The sequence below is a fragment of the Elaeis guineensis genome, chromosome 14 (genome assembly GCF_000442705.2).
Source record: "Elaeis guineensis isolate ETL-2024a chromosome 14, EG11, whole genome shotgun sequence".
Classification (NCBI taxonomy): domain Eukaryota; kingdom Viridiplantae; phylum Streptophyta; class Magnoliopsida; order Arecales; family Arecaceae; genus Elaeis; species Elaeis guineensis.
The window spans coordinates 60224604-60243037 of NC_026006.2; the positions used below are offsets into that span (position 1 = coordinate 60224604).

The 18434-nt window shown below is 36.0% G+C and overlaps 1 non-coding gene across 1 annotated transcript; it reads left to right on the forward strand.

Moving 5' to 3' along the window:
* The first annotated feature begins 4028 nt into the window (after window positions 1-4028).
* On the forward strand, window positions 4029-14611 carry LOC105057406 (phospholipase A1 PLIP2, chloroplastic). Its single transcript, XR_012136904.1, has 5 exons — window positions 4029-4982; window positions 5494-5994; window positions 6104-6163; window positions 12538-12953; window positions 13590-14611. It is a non-coding gene; the product is annotated as a phospholipase A1 PLIP2, chloroplastic (transcript).
* Window positions 14612-18434: the final 3823 nt, after the last annotated feature.

The following is an 18434-nucleotide window of genomic DNA, read 5'->3' on the forward strand; positions in this document are numbered from 1 at the left end:
TGAGGCATCGCAACATTCCTTATGTCAAGGTATAGTAGAGTCGACATTCGGAAAGAGAAGCTACTTGGAAACTAGAGGAAGAAATGAAGCAAAAATATCCCTAGCTCTTCGAGACCACAGTATGAAAAATTTCGAGGATGAAATTTTTTTAGGGGTGAAGAATGTGATGACCCAAGCCCAAGCCCGATTGAGAAGACCCAAGCCCAAACCAAAAAAAAAAAAAAACTGGGAACGGAAGAAGACTTCAGAAGGGAGTCTTCTTCTCCAATGAATCCCGATTGGAGAAGAGTTCTAGGACTATTGAAACTCTAGGACCCTCTATAAATAAGCCTCCCTCTACCTCTCGAGCCTCCACCGGCGATCGTTGAGCTCAAATTCCTCTCTTTTTCCCTTGGAAGCCGCGGCGCCATCTTCTTATGTTCGTCGGAAATCGAAGATCAAAGAGGCCCCGAGTTTAGGTAAGGTTCAATCTTTCTTTCTCTCCCTCTTTTCTTTCTTCCTATGGTTTTAGACTCCTCACCGACCGTCGAGATCATCGAAAATTCTATGAAACATGAAACCTCTGTTTGGCCAGAACCTTTCCTCTCTTTTTCGGCCACCGACACCGCCGGTTACAACGTCTCATCCCCGAGACTGGACCCTCATCTCTCTCTCTCTTTCTTGAGTGTTTGGTTACCGACGATCGGCCACTGATCGAAAATCATGAAGAAAGGGGACAGATCCCCTGTTTTTCGAAAAAAAAAAAAAACTTCACCGACCGAACCTCGCTGTCGGTCGGTCTTGCTCCATTGCCGTCGATCAGATGCCACCCACCTCATCGGAGCCCGGGTCACTGGGGGGGACCTCGTCAGTCTTCCCCTGTTTTGGCCAAGAGAGGGCCGTGGAAAGAAGAAGGAAAAGAAAAAGAAAAAGAAAAAAAAAAAAAAAAAAAAAAAAAAAAATAGAAAAAAATAAAAAAAAAAAAGAGAAAATTTTTCTCTCTCTTTTCTCTCTCCTCTCTCTACCTTCTCTCTCTATTTTCTCTCTCTAGATTCTCTCCCTATTTTCTCTTTCTGCTCTCTCTCTTGATTTTTTTAAATTTATGGATTTAAAAAAATAAATAATAATAATAATAATAAATTTTGGATGCTGTCATCTAGTTGATCCATGTGAGGATATTAGATTTTAAAATTTTTTTATTATTTTTATTTGATAAAATTTTGATTAAAAATATGATATTTAACGTACCAGATTCGGAGAAGAATTTTTAAGATTTTAAAATCCCTAGTTTGGATTTTTTTTGAAGTAAGTAGTGTTTTACTTTTATTAAATTTATCTCGTAAATTATAAATTTGAATTATATTAATTATAGCATGCTTGTGATTGAAAATATTTGTTGAAATTAATTGTGATTGAAAATAATTATTGAAAAATTATTTAAGATTGAAGATATTTGTTGAAAATTTTTATGATGATGTATGATCATAAAGAATGATATGATTGATTTACTCGAATATCACTTATTTATATTATTATTAAATAATATATGAATTGAAAGATAATATGAATTGACAATCTGACTATGTAAAGAACCTCGCCAATGGAGGCATATACGTTGGCAAATGATTTGTCCTGAGAATTTATGTTGTCAGTGAGACCAGCGACATGTCATCAGAGAGACCAGCGACAAACCACCAGCGAGACCAGCGGTTCCGAAGGACTTTACTGCCAGATGATTCGCAGCCTATCGTAAGAAGATACACAGTATTATGACCCTGCCACAGAAAAAATGTGGTTATAGTTCATGGTTGATAAGAAGAACTTAAAAATTTGATGAATTCAAGATGATAAGCATAATTTGAAATTATGATGAATTAAAAGTTTATATATAATTGATAGTGTGATGAATTAAATTATGAATTCATGAATTTACATATTGTTTATGTTATTATCAGTAAACAGATATGTACAGTATTATTGCCTGATTTATTCAGTTAAAGGTATACACTACTTACTGAGCTATTTAGCTAATGATGAGTTTACATTTTCTTTACAGATCCAGAAAATTAGCGTAATACGGAATTCGGTTGGGAGAGCGATTAGAGATGGAGTTAGTTTATTTGATTTAGGATTTTTCTCAGAATTGATACAAGATTTTCATTTTAAGTGTTGAGTTTGTGAGATAATTATTTTTTTTTTTGATACTGAATTTTGATTTGTTATTTGAACTAAGGTTTGATCATTAAGATTGAAATTTATTTAATTTTATGTGTATGATGTCATGATGAGATGCCTTGCATGCTTATAAAAAAAGCTTCCTATAAGTATACGGCGGTTGCCATGACCTTCAACTCACAATCTCAGATCGGGGTGTGACATGATGTGTTCCGCCATCCATATAGGCCATATCTAGTCATTTATGATCCCCTCAAAGCCCAATCAGCTGATCCCCGTTATAAAAACTCCATCTCACACTCTTGCCCGTCTCTCCAGCATCCCACACCAAATTACTTTTGAAGAGGAAAACTTCAACTCCAAAAGTATCACATAAAAGCTTTAGGATCCATTCTTTTATAGATAATAAATAAAAAAATATATTTTTTTAAATAAATATTTTTAAATAATATTTAAATAAAAAAATTTATCTATATTATTTTATATATTAAAAATAATTTAAAAATTGTTGCTTATATTTTTTTGTATTACTATTTTTTTGGATAAATTACTATGATCTATTTATATTTTTCATAATATTTTTTATTATATAAATTTATTATATATTAAATTATATTATATTATTAATATATTAATATATTATATATAATATATTATATTAATATCTTATATTAGTATAATAAATTATATATTATATAATATTATTATATATAATAATATAGGATAATATATTATAAATATTAATATATAGTATATTATAATATATTATACTATATTATTATATTATTATAGTATTTTATAAATATATAATATATTTTATTATTATATATTATTTTATTTTATTATAACATATTATATTATATTGTTATATTATTATATTATAATATAAAATATTATATTATTTTATTATTATACATTATTTAATATAATATAATATTTATATCTTATATTCATATAATGTAATATATTATATAATATTATTATATATAATGATATAGTATAATATATTATACTATTATATAAATATTATATTATATTATATTATATTATGGTTAAGGGTATGTTAGGAATAAATTAAATAGATTACTTTTTCAATTAATGAGAAAATGATTTAGCTATCCCTTAAGTGGATAAGATTTTTCTTCATTTTATGGGCAAACGCTATTCATGGAAAAATAACTTACTCATTTTAAAAATCGTGAGAACATGAATACGTTGGTTAATAAAAAAATTGATCAAATTTTCTATGATATTTACCCTATTATAATATTTTAAACTATTAATTATCCTTCTTTATTGTAGAAGCAGGATCTCTATTTTAGAAAACCATTGTCACACTTGGGCTTAACAGGATGAAATTTTCATTCACGCAAAAAGATTTACTCTCACACCTCCGATGTAAAACTGAAAAAGTGAAAGAGAAGATTGACTTTTATTTTTAAATAAATTTAAATTTTTAAATTAAAAATTAAAACTCCAACAGTTTATGAATTGAGCCAATCCACCAATCTTATCTAAGTGTCTAATATTGGACCAACAAGTCGTGACTCTCTCTCTTTTTCGTATGGTAACTGCATTGTAACTGTCAAGAGTTCTAGATATATACCAAACTACGAGAGAAGTATTTCATATCAAAACAACTACGAGAGAAATATTTCATGCTTATGTTCTCTTGTAGCATCCCATACGTAGGTATAATCGTAGTAGAATACGTCACGTCTTTCATGATTTCGTAGTTTTTTTTTTTTTTTTTGTTACAACACGTTGTTCTTTAGTTCACCCTCCCGTGTTCCGCTAGCTTTATGAGCCGAATCCTGGTCGTTTACGAGTCACCTCAAAGACCAGTCGGCCGATCCCGTATGGATACAAACTTCTGAAGAAGAAAACTCTCCCAACTCCAAAATTATCGCATAAAAACTTTTATGGTATCCCAACTACTGGTTTTTTCTGCCTGCGGCCAAACTCTCCATTTCTGGAAGATCCTCCTTTCCTTTTCTTCTCTTCCTCACTTGCTTCCTCCGTCTCTCTTGTTAAAATAATCCAGAAGATTCGTAGGAGACCAAAGATAGTCTCTGTTTACTTCTGGAGGCCAAGTCGTTGTTGCCATTTCGGGCGCACCTTTTAGAGCGTAGGACACTAATTCTCTTTCTTTTTCCGCACTCTGGCGCGCTGCTTTAGTTTTCGGATTCTTGGCGATCAGACGGTCCGGAATGGCCGGATTGAGGTTGATCAGAGGAATCGCGCCGCCAGGAGTCGCCGTCGGGGTTGACGTCCGCGGCCACCATAGCCAGCCGTCGGCGAAGGTGAGCACGGTGGCGCCGCGAGACCCCGGCGGCGGGATCGCGGTGGAGACGGCGGCGGTGCCGTCGCGGCAGTTGCGGAGGCTGTGGCCGGGAGGAGGAGGAGGAGCATTGGAGGCGGGAAGCGTAGAGGAGGTTGTCGCAGAGGAGAAAACGGGTGGCGGCGAGGAGGCGGCGGCAGCGGCGGCTGTGGTGGAGCGGCGGAGGTGGAATTGGGTGCTGAATATATTGCGGGTGCGGTCGCTGTCGGCGGAGGAGGGGGACGGAGAGGAGGGTTGGAGGCGAGGAGGAAATGGGGCCGGCGGTGATCCGGCGGTGGCGGCGATGGAGGAGGGAGATCTGTGCGTTGGGTGCGACGGTGGCGATGGCTCGGAGGGGTGCGTCGTCGGGGAAGGAGATGAGGAGCCGGTTGTGTTCGATAGGGAGTCCTTCTCGAGGTTTCTCCGAAGGCTCTCGGTGGCGGAGGTGAAGCTCTATGCCAAGTTGTCGTACCTTGGTAACCTCGCCTATATCATTCCCAAGATTAAGGTACCAATTAGATTAGAGGATTTCTCATCAATTCATCAAATTGTGGCAATTTTGTGAGAAAAAAACATTTGACCTTTTGGATTTTAGGGTTTATGGGTATTTTTATAGAGATCAATATATCCATTTGTGTGTTTTAAGATCTGGTGGAAAATTGGGTTTATGGGTATTTTTATAGAGATCAATATATCCATTTGTGTGTTTTAAGATCTGGTGGAAAATTTGTGGACGGAAGGACAGGTTTGGCATCATGTAGGTGCTCGTCGATCTTTTTTTTTTTTTTTTAAATTTGGTTTGAAGTTTTTTTGTCTGCCTGATTTCTGTAATGGGTGGTTAAAATTGTTGTGATATCTCAATTGCATGAATGAGAAGGCACATGACCGAAGATCTAGTTTCGACAGGATAAGTATTTCCCACCTAAATCTTAACTTCTATGCACCTTAATCATCTTTTTAATTTCTGAAGGGAAAATCTCTGAGAAGTTTGGTTTTCATGAGTTGTGTTTCTCTTTCAGCCTAAAAACCTCCTGAAATACCATGGATTACGATTCGTGACTTCATCATTGGAGAAAAAAGGCAAGTCTTCAAGCTCTGATAAGATTCACATGCCATCTCAAGACCAAGGACCAAAAGAGGTGACTGGTGAAGGAGAGGAGAATGGGAAACAGCAGGAAAATGGTTCTCCGATAAGCGCATCTACTGCCTATAAGATTGCAGCATCTGCTGTGTCTTATCTGCAATTGCGGACTAAGGGCATTCTTCCCTTCGGGTCTACAAAGGCAGAGAGGGCAAAGGATTCAACTGAAGAAGGCAGAGAAGATGAAGTGGAAGGTGGTCTTGTGAGTTCTGAGGAGACCTCCTTTTTGGCCACTACGAATTCAGTCACTGCCATGGTTGCTGGGAAGGAGGAGATGAAACAAGCTGTTGCCAAAAACTTGAACTCATTGCATTCCTCGCCTTGTGAGTGGTTTATATGTGATGATGATAGCAGCAGTACAAGATACTTTGTCATTCAGGTGAAATTCCTTCCTTTAGATATACTGATCTGCGGAGTATTATGCTTTCTGTTCGGGTAGGCCATCCGGTGATCGTTTGTAATTTGATTTTAAATATTTCAATGTGCAGGGTTCTGAGTCGCTGGCTTCTTGGCAAGCAAATCTTTTATTTGAACCTATTCAGTTTGAGGTAATACTAATCAGAATCATCCTTTTTGTTAGTACTTTAAGTATCTTTTTGTAGAATATTTGATTTCCCCTTTTTTACTAGATTTTTATATTGCATGTTGAGTTCTTTGTGTCTCTTATCTTGAGAAAGTTAGAGATCTGGGCCAGCGACGGATCCAAAAACTTTTACTTTGTGCGATCAATATAATAAAAAAAAATGAAAGAGCCGTAAGAGAGAAATAAGAAAGAAAAAATAATAAAATATTATTTTAAAAAATAATAAATAATATAAATAATAATAATATGTAATATTTTAAATATTTTTTATAATAAAATATTAGAAAGGAGCACCGTAGTAAAATCTTAGATATTATTAAATATTAAAATTATAATGACTAGCCAAAAATTATTCTAATCATATATATATTTCATATGGGTGAAAAAATAAAGAAGATAAAAAAAAACTAAAAGAGTGTTTAAAAAAAAAAAGCTAAAAAGGACATACATAATTTATATTGAGAAAAGAGACAAGAAGAATATAAGGTTTTCCGTTGCATTTGGATTGATTAGGGTATAAAAAATAAATTGATGTGGGATTTAAATGTAAGGGGTGGACGGATGGGGTGTCACGTCCCAAATTCGGAACATAACATGCCATGCTATCAAGGGATGCAGCCCTCGATAACACAAAGCCACATTCATTTTCTTAATTATAATAACAAATGTATCATAAATAAAAGAAATAAAAAGATTCAATTCAAATTCTTAATTATATCAAAACTGGTTTAGAGTATCTAAATCCAAAATCAAATACAAATCCATATCTTAAAATTCATAATTATTTACTACAAGTTCGTGATCATCAAATAACTAAACTTCAGCTACAAAATTTTCAAACTTGCTATGTAGATCCCCAAGCCGGAATCTTTCATCGGTCCTAACTTTATTCTTCTATAAAAAAAAATAATAAAAAGAATATGAGCTACACTAATCTAGTAAGTAGAACCTACGCTCCTTATCGGATCCAGCATAAATTTTCTATGATAATGCAATTCTTAGAAAATAACAAATAATATAAAATTTAAAGCATTTCATAAAACATATAATAAAACAAGTCATAAACCAATTATGCATACATAAATTATGAACATTTCATAAATATGTTTCATAAATTATTTTTGTTATGTGTCCATGTCATATTTCTAAATTTTGCTCACAGATATTCGTACTATAATCACTTTATACCCATAACAAGATCAGTATTCTTAATCGACAAGTTCATATTTCATATGCCAACTTTATATCCGCTGGCAGGGCCTGTGTCCTTATAGATACTAACTCCGGATGTCGATCTTTTCATAGGGATTCGTTCATAGCTATTTGAGAGCCTTTGAAATCTTTACATTTTTTTCTTAAAATGCGTAGAAAAAAAATCATAAAATTTATACTTTATAACCATGCTATTTTCATAAGATATATTATAAAATCAATACTCATAATAAAATATACTTTTTCATATCACATATGCTGATTCTTATTGTATGAAAAAATATGATTTCATCAATAAAAGATCATGGACTAGGAAAGAGGAGTTTTATAGGGCTCTTCCTAGGATTCTTATTTGCCTTAGGAAACCCTATCTTAATCGGGCACAGAGAAGAAGAAGACTCCCATCGGGAGTCTTTGTTCCAGATTTTTTTTTTCATATAGGTTTAGTGGGCCAAATCTCCGATGGGCTGGTCTATTTAGACTGAATATTACATTCTACCCTCCTGAAAAAAAATTTCATCCTCGAAACTTGGTATATCTTCACTCTTTACCAATAGGGATCTTAATCTTCATACTATCTTCACTACACTCTTAGATTAGGTTCCATCAATCCTAACTTCCTTATCTAAAATGAGGCAAATTTTGTTTTTAACAAGATATTGATGAAAATAACTCTCCTAAAAGAAGATATAACATATAGTGGCTTATTCAATTATATATAGTTATTACTTGAAAAATATAAAAGAATGAGAAAATTTATAATCAAATAGCATATGAGCATTTATGGGGTGACTAGAATGGTACTTGTAACTACTTGATTGCTTATATGGTACCTTGTTGGGTCCAAGCGAACACTCGTGCATTTTTTTATTGTTTCTGATTTGCTAGCTTGGAAGTCTTTGAACTATCTTTTTTTTTAATAAGATAATCTCGTGCCATATGTCCTATTCTGCCGCATGAAAAGCATGCTCCGAGCTTTTTGAGATAAAGTCCATAATGATTTTGACTACAATATTCATAGATTATAGCTTCTATATTATTCTCTGCAATATTAGTAGAATTTTTCTGTTGATCATTTAAATTTTTTGTTGGTCTCGATCTCTTTGTATTACTCCTCTCCTGTTCTAATCTTTTTATCTCGGATTCTACTTTCAAAGCTCGTTCTAACACATCTTTATAATCATTAAAAATGTGAGAAGACAATCGAGACCGAATCTTATATCTTAAGCCTTGCTCAAATCTATTAGCTTTGCTCTTTTCAAACTCCATAAGCTGGGGGCAGAAACGGTCTAACTCATTGAATTTGTTTGCATACTCTAATACTGTAATTTTATCTTTTTACCTCAAAGCCAAAAACTCATTCTCTTTTACTAATCTCATTGTCTGAGAAAGTATTGATCATAAAATATCTTTTTAAACTTCTCTCAAGTCAACTGATCATCGATATTCTCATAGACAGCTTTTATTTCAATCCACCAAAACTCGACGTTTTCTTTCAGCATAGGTATGGCTAATTTGACCTTCACGTTCTCGGGATACTGTAGGGCATCGAACATCTTCTCTATCTTTCGAATCCAGATCTCTGCAACTAGAGGATCAGGTCCACCCTTAAACAGTGGTGGACTAAGCCTTCTAAACCTCCCATATATGACTCTAATGATGGTGTAGGTTGAGGAGCGGTTCGTGTTTGCTGTTGTTATTGAATAGCTGAGCCACCACTTGATATACTCCAGCAATATCTGCTTGAGTGGCTGGTGCATTAGGAGCATACTCAGCCGACTGGTTGGCATCTTCCCTCGTAGTTTTTCTTGCTCCTCTCTTTCTACTGGCAGGATTCATTGAGATTTCATTCGCTCTGTTGCTCATTGTCATCTAAAAATACTAGCATTAATTAACTTTCTTAAATGAGCATCGAACTTTAAAAAAAAATTATCTATTCTTATTCAATTAAATATGATCTAGCTAAACGAGATCTATCTACCCATTACTGGATTTTAAGTCTATCAATGATCAAACCTATTGCTCTAATACCATAAAATATCACGCCCCAAATTCGGATATAACACGGCCATGCTATCAAGGATGCAGCATTCGATAACACGAAGCCACATTCTTTTTCTTAATTACAGTAATAAATGTATCATAAATAAAAAAATAAAAAGATTCAATTCAAATTTTTAATTAAACCAAAACTAGCTAGAGTATGTAAATCCAAAATCAAATACAAACACATATCTCAAAATTCATAATTATTTACTATAAGTTCGTGATCATCAAATAACTAAACTTCAGCTATAAAATTTTCAAACTTGCTATTGTAGATCCGCAAATCGGAATCTTTCGTCGGCCTTAACTTTATTCCTCTGTAAAAGAAAAAAATAAAAAGAATATGAGCTACACTAGCCCAGTAAGTAGAATCCATGCTTTTTTATCGGATCCAGCATAAGTTTTTCATGATAATGCAATATTTAAAAAATAACAGATAATACAAAATTCAAAATATTTCATGGAGCATATAATAAAACAAGTCATAAACCAATCATGCATGCATAAATTATGAACATTTCATAAACATGTTTTGGAAATCATTCTTGTCATGTGTTCATGTCATGTTTCTAAATCTTGCTCATAGATATTCGTGCTATGATCATTTTATACGTGTGACAGGGCCAGTGTTCTTAATCGACAAGTTCATATTTCATATGCCAACTTTATATCCGCTGGCAAGATCTGTGTTCTTATGGATGCTAGCTCCGAATGTCGACCTTCTCATAGAGATTCGTTCATAGCTATCTAAGAGTCTTTAAAATCTTTATATCTTTTTTTTTAAAACATATCTGAGAGCCTTTAAAATCTTTATATCTTTTTTTTTAAAACATACATATACATAGATGAAAAAAATCATAAAATTTATACTTCATAACTATGCTATTTTTATAAAATATATTCACGAAATCAATGCTCATAATAAAACATGTTTTTCATATCACATATGCTGATCCTTATTTTATGAAAAAATATGATTTCATTAATAAAAGATAATATGCATAATAATCATGAAGATTTAAAAATAAATGAGTATAAGATCCACTTATCTTGATCGTCCTGATCTTTAGTCTTCCTTAAATAAATCAGATAACCCTATTTAAAGTATTAAATCATGATCAATTTTTCATTCCATATATTCAATAAAATTAAATAATACAAAAAAGTAGTTGACTGGATGATCAGCCCGATAGATCATCTGGACACTAAATCGATTCGGGGTCATCTCACTGAGGTCAACATGGGTCCCTAGAAGAGGAAAAGATGGTCCGATATAAAATCTATAGGTCTTTCTTAGAGAAAGAAAGTAGGAGAGAGAAATTTTAGAGAGAGAAAGAGAGAGAATTAGAGGGACATTAAGAGAGAGAGAAAATCCTCTCTTTTTTTCTTTTTTCTTTTTCTTTTCTTTTTCTTCTCTTCTTCTTTTCTTTCTTTTCTCTTCTTTGGCCGAACAGGAGAGGAATTGAAGGAGGTTTTCTCGTGGTCCGGTGGGGTGCGGCGGCACGGCCGGTGGTCCGGCAGTGGCAATCGACGGTGGTGGAGCCAGAGATGGCCGGCGGCGAGGTTTGACCGGCGAGAAATTATGGAAAAAATCATTTGAAAAATAGGACATCCTTTTCTTCTCGATTTTCGGCAAAGTCGGCGGCCGACAGTGAGGTCTGGGGCCAAAGGAGAAAGGGAAGAGGGAGAGGAAAAAGGGTCGGAGCCTTACCTGAGCTCCGGTGGTGTCTCCGACCTCTATTTTCTGGCGAACACAATAACGAGAGGCCGCGGCTTCAACGGAGAAAAGAGGGAGGAAAATTGTCGGTGTTCGTTGGTGTTCGTCGTGGCCGGCCATGGAGGAGGAAAGAGGGGTTTTATAGGGCTCTTCCTAGGGTTCTTATTTATCCTAGGAAATCCTATCCTAATCGGGCACGAGGAAGAAGAAGACTCCCGTTGGATCTTCGTTTTAGATTTTTTTTTTCATGTGGGCTTAGTGGACCAAATCTCTGGTGGGCTGGTCTATTTGGACTGAATATTACATGGGGACCATAGGTTGGGATGGAATATTAAGAGATAAATAGAGAAGTAATAAATAAATAATGAAAAAGAATGAGAGAGAGGGGGAGAGAGGTCATAGTGGCATGAGAGAGGGAGAGATGTGATATGTGAGTCATCAAAGAGAGAGAATGTAGGTCATAATTACTCTTTTCATCTTTTGATGTGGTCAGTTCTTCTAGGATATGAAAAATAAATTTATGTAGGGTTTAAATATAAGATATGGACGGATGGGGTTGGGATGAGGTATTAAAAGATAAATAAAAAAGAAGTAATCAATAAAGAAAGAGATAGAAGGAGAGAGAGGTTGGACATATGAGTCATTAAGAAAAGAGAATTCATGTCATAATTTCTCTTTTTATGTGGTCTTTTTTATCCTTTACTTTTTTAAAATTTTATATGACATATGGAGTCAAGTCATAAACTTAGTGGGATCAATTTCAAATTTTCTACTAATATATGAGATATCGGGTCAATTTTTTATCCTTTAAATTTTTTGTGGGGTCAATTGACCCCACATTTACATGCATACGTCCGCCAATGTCTGGGCCCATTGTTTGGCTGTGCTCATCTTTGTTTTTGTGGGGGAAAGTTTTGGTCAGGCATGATCTGTTATCTGACAAAGTTATGAAGCATAATGGATAGAGATTCAGTTCTGACGATGAATAGGCCCAGTTGGAAGCTAAGAAGCCGTTATCTTATTCCCTTGCACAATGAAGGAAAAGGGGAGAAAAGGGGAAAAGAACATGAAGTATATATTTGTTTCAGTATGCCACAGTTGTCCTTGCCAATTTGATGCGGTGGCGGCATATGGATGTAGAAAATCTTGAATTTTTTTTTTCTTTCAACATTTTATCTTCTACTTGGACAGAAGACATGTGTCATAATGTTAAAGTTAATTGTGTTTTTTCATATGGTCCTGCCCTTAGGGTGACAGGGATCATGGGTGACATCTTGTAACTATTAAATCACTTTGTTATGAGCAAAACCATTCTCCATCTGGCACACTTCATTCATGTGGGGCTTTATTTTCTGGTAATCTAGGGACTGGATGTCCTCGTACACAGAGGTATCTATGAGGCTGCCAGGGGATTTATCAACAGATGCTACCAGAAATTCAAGCTCACTTTCGATCATGTGGCAACTCTGCAAATCTCCGCTTCACTGGCCATTCTCTTGGTGGAAGCCTTGCACTGCTTGTGAATCTTATGTTATTGATACGGGGTGAAGCACCTGCCTCATCCTTACTGCCTGTTATCACATTTGGCGCACCATCCATTATGTGTGGAGGTGATTACTTGCTTCAGAAATTGGGATTGCCTAAAAGTCATGTCCAAGCCATAACATTGCATAGAGATATTGTTCCTCGAGCCTTCTCTTGCAATTATCCAGATCATGTTGCTAAAATTCTAAAGGCTGTTAATGGAAACTTCCGCAATCATCCATGTCTGAAGAACCAGGTAGTCTTTTTTTTTTTTTTTGCCAGTGCATTATTTATTTATTTATTTATTTTAATGATGAACTTACATTTGATATTCAAATTGCATAACCACTAGAAGGTATGTAAAGACATTGTATAAATGGGTTGGGGCTTGGTCCTTGATGAGGGTTATGGTCTGTTACAAAACTTAGAGGGGGAAAAAGAAAAAAAATAAGCAACATTGAATATTCAGCATTTGTTTAATTTCATTACACCACTTCATTGACTGCATGTTTGTGAGGTCTGGAACCATCAACATAAAAGCTATGGTTGTCCCTGTCAAACCTTTTATTGTGTTTGTCATTTGTGCTGTTTTGAGATGCTGCCAATATTTTTTTGGTCTCTCGAGGGTAGGGGTGGGGAAAGAATTGCTGCTAATTAAATAAGAGCTTTGTTTACACTGTTTGTCTCTTTTGATTATGTTAGTTAGCAAGAGATCATCATTTACTGTGTTCTTTACCAAATATTGCATGCTTTGGACAGTCTGTTTATGAAGTTAAGCATTCCTGTATCTGCTTGAAAAAACATTATGGGTGACTCTTACTTCTTATTTGCCTTCCTTTTTCTTATAAAAATGTACATAAAATGACAAGTTTTTTCTGCGTTCCCTCGACAGAAAATGCTATATGCCCTATGGGGAAGCTTTTGATACTTTAACCTGAAGAAAAGTTTTCACCGCATCACCATCTTCTTCCCCCAGGCAGTGGTCTCTACCTCTTGGGTGACTCATTACTGGATTCAGATGATTCAGCAAGATTGTTGCAGGCTGCACAGTCTGCATTCATCAATATCCCACACCCGCTTGAAATCCTAAGTCATCGTTCTGCATATGGTCCCCAAGGGACTGTTTATAGAGACCATAACATGAATTCCTACTTGAGATCATTCCGTGCAGTCATCCATCAGGAGCTCCAACTCATCAGGAAGGCGAAGAGGGAACAACGTCGCCAAGTGTGGTGGCCTCTTGTAGCTGCACATGACCTCCATGCTAGTATTATCACAGGCCAACATGCTGGATCATCCACTTCGACTGAACACCGTTTCAGCTTTGCTGGTGTGCTCCATGTGGGAAAGGAGACAGTGAAGCAATTTGGAAGGCTGTTTGCATCTCAGCATGTGCAAGTGCTAGTTGTGCTCTTGCTCCCAGCACGACTGTTGCTCCTGCGCACATTTTCCATTTTTTAATTTCAGATGACTACTTCATCAGAAAAAAAAAAAAAAAAAAAACAGATGACTAGAGTTGGTTTCGTGGGTATAATTTGTTGAAGGGGCTCATTCTTTATTTATTGGTGCACTCAGACATTCTTTCAATGAAAGATAATTGGAACAATGAAAGGGGAAAATCATTTTCAACAATATCAGTCAAAATCTATATTTACATGTATCAGCAGAAATATATCTCATTGTTGGTTTGTTTGTGATGGTAAGGGAGATCTAATCAATAAATAAGGTAAGGTAGATGGATGGGTTATCTAACTATTTTTCTTGAATGTTATAAAATATTTTTGGAATTGTTACTGTGGGAAAAGGTTTTTTATGCACTATCAGTCATAGTTGCAAGCAAATTCTGTTCTTCATTCTCCTCAATGTTTCAAGAAAGATATTGTTTGCCTAGATCACATCTGTCCAGTGAATAGTAAATTACGAAGCTCCCTGTTTCCCTTTTACATGTGAGAAATAAAATATGCATATGAAAGATTTACATTTTTGCTTTTGTCTGTCTGAGAAAGCTAGGGACCAAGCTACACTTGGATTAAGCTTCCTGGTTCTGGAACCATCTGAGTTCCATGTAGTCATATTGTCCTTTAATTTCCAGTCTGTGTTCTGAGTGAATACCTTGTTGGCAAGATTAATCCTTTTTCATTCTGTTATCATAACCTTATGCTAAGATCTTATTAAATGAATTCTGTTTCAGGAAAGTTCTGTTTGAATCGCCTTGTTGTAGCTCAAGATGAAATCAGTGCTTTGAATAATGAATACCATAGGATCTAACTATCTGAGTCCCCACTGTAAGTTTAATAACCTTGATTTGTGTGTTAGATTCATAAATTCTGATCATTGACTTTTGAGTGCCCGCACTGACACCTTTGTTGCTATTTCTTTTTCACATTCAGATTGTTAGAGTATATGCTATTTTTTCCTGAAAACCACATGATTTAGTCATTATATGCCATATTGATTCATCCATTAGACTGCTAATATGCAGCCTGCTAAAAGAGTTTTTATAGACTTGGTTCCTCTTGAAAGTCATAGTACAACTTGGTCTTACGGTCCTACTGACCAGCTTAACCGCCAGTTGTGTTTGCTCTTATGATTCTTTGCTGAAAGTGAATGAACTAAATATGTGCTGGAAACATCTTTAAAACATGAAGATAAACTCCATATTGATAATACTTTATATGGTGTATGACTAGATGCGAAGTTCGTAGCAAAAGAGTTTTGGTTTTAGTGAATGATTATAAATAAGCAGACCTAGGGGTAACTCTGTGGGGAGCACCTTTTCCCTTTTAACTCATCCACAATACAATTAGAAGAAAATTCTCACTTAATTGGTTATAGTGGCCTTCATAATTTCCTTATCATATCCCAGCTTTCTAGGTGTGGGTGTGGTGTGTGTGTGTGTGTGTGTGTGTGTACTCAATTTTGAAATTTGTTGGGTACCATGAGCATGGTTAGATGGAGCAAAACTTTTGATCATATTTGACTGCAAGTACAGATTTCTTAAAACTACCTTGTGCACCCTGAGTCTCGTTGCAATTGAAATATCAACATCAGACTTATGGAATGAATACTTTTTCGGTGCCAAAATATTGCATTCAAATCTCTCAAAGCTATTGTCTGATGCACTCGCTTTTTTTTTTTTTGTTATATAAAAGGAGGGGAGGGGGGACCCAGCATAGCAACCCTCTTGGGCGAACCATGAGAGCCCTCTTCCACCAGGGAATATCCAATGCGCTAAATTAGGGCGACTCACTTGACAAGTCAGGTGACCGCGGCTCCCCACCACAGGGTTAGGAGGGGGAATCCCCTAGCTCCTGGTGAGTACGTCACCCCAGTGTCCTATCAGGCATCCAGGCGGACCAGAAATCGCTCCGTACGCACCTGACCAGCGCATTGGGCATCTGGTCCCTCATTTAATCGACACCCACGCATTGAACTCCGGTCGTTTGCGTGGAAGCATAGGCCGTTCCGCCTGTACTACCGCCCGAGGGGCTCTGATGCACTCGCTTTCGAAACTTAAGGTATAACATGCATTATCTGGGGTTATTTCCATTCTTTCCATCTACATGCGCATTTCACAACATGCATCTTGGCTAGAATTTAGCCATATTGGGCACCATCAAAATCCATGGTCTGGTTTAATTGTGACAGATTGCAGTCCTAACCTTCATGGAACCTCTGATTCATCCAACAAGGTAGGCATGTGACATGTGTGCTTGAATGTCTGAAAATAAGTTCCTCTGACTTGCCTATAATTACAAGGTGTAACTTTCATGACTTTGGCAATTGGAGTGATTTAGATTTTTCTTGAAGTGGTGCTTTATTTTTTTAAATTCTTTTTATCAGATTATAACTGGAAATAAAAACTTCAATGTGCTCATTTTTCTTGCTCGTGCCTTTGGCAGTTCCCATGTTTGATTCCAATGCTAACAAGTAGATGACAACCTCATGTTTGTCTTCAACTGGGTCACAGAGAGCTGTGCCAAAATTATGGTCCAAGCTTGGCTGGCCAAGATTTTGAAGCATATCTATTTACTCGGAGGTGCATGTTTTATATGTTGGACTTTGTTCGCTACCCGCCATAAGATGTACCTGTGAAAGAATGACTATTCAAATTTGAGGTGTTGAGCAATTTCTTCCAGGTTAGTTACATTTCCTTCTAGAAGATCTTTGGTACTTGGCGATATGTTTGTATGGAACATAGCTCATTTCATCTCAAGGTGAATGCTAAACCAGAGTGGAGATCGTGGATGTAATACCAAATCTTACTCTTTTGCAAAAATTTTGATCATATGATCAAATTAGAGCTGGAGCAGTTTTATCAAGTGCAATTGTTCGGGAGCAGGGAAGCAAGAGCCTTTGTAGACCAGTTACAATTATCACACAAACGTAGCAGAACACCAGGAGAAAATACGGTTGCTGTGTGTTTCAAGTTACAAGACCAATTAGGCAAAAAGATGTGGTGTGTTATTTTTGTATGTTAGGCTGCCAGGCCAAGTCAATGGTGGTGCTATATGTTGGCAAGATATAGATCCCTGTGGATTTATCTTATGATGTCTGTGTTATTGTTGTGGGTTTCTCAACCAGGTTTCTATCAGGCTCGAGATAAAACCTGAATAAGGGCAAAGATTTGGACCAACTAAACCTGCTTTGGACCAAGTTGGAAGAAGTAAAGAATAAATTTGCCTGAACAAGGGCAAAAAGATTAATTTGCAGTTCATGCAAAGGTTAATTGATTTCCAAATGAGTTTTCAGGTATTGGAGTGACCATGTCATATTTTTCATTGTATTTTGGTGATTATCTCCAATCAGATTTGGTTGTACGCCTGAAACTTCGGTCCTGTATCAATTGGCCGCCTACAGAAAGCTGACATGTTGGCGGACTTGAATAGGAGTGAAGGCAAACTGGGATAAGAAATTTTCAATGAAGATTAATCCTTGTGGTGCCGAAATTTTCAGTGAAGATCATTGATGAGATTCAGATGCAACAAACTTTAGCCTTGTCAGAACTGCTCTTTGTGGAGGATACTTTGAACAATGTAACCTGAGGACCAAGAGATGTATTTGATTGATATACAAGCAAACTAACAACCAGAAGAGGACACACACGTACAAAAAGCTCATAAAAAGACCTCTTAGAGCCTTCAAAGGACCCACACAAAAAGGATGAAAGATCACAAGGATGGACAAACATCTTGCTAATTTAAACTACTAAGCACTTTCAACAATGGAACTACTGGGAATCTTTTCCTCTTGCTCTTGGTTTCCATGTGTCCACCACTGAAGGAATTTGCGTGTTTTCATACATCACTCATGGCTTTGAAACAAAACCAACTCAAAGTCCTAACTACGGAAGAGAATCCCAAAATTCTGCATTATGATTTACTAATTGTCACCTGCTAACAAAATAAAAGGTTGTGTTATTTGTCTTAGGATCCTTAATGTCCCTATACCTTTTTTTCTATTTTTTTTTCTTTTATTATTATTTTTTCGGAGGGTAGGGCTTAGTCGGACTATGATAAATACTCGGAGAACACATCACAAGATTCTGAATCCACAACCATCAGGTTGTAGCTGAATATACAATAACGTAGCATCTATGATATCAGCAATGTTGGGACAATTCAACCAATCCCCGACTCCGATTTTACGTCGGCCTTATGAACACAGTATGCTGACTCACAATCAGTTGATCAACCGATAATCGGCTATTCTCAATCATCAATGGACAATCACGATG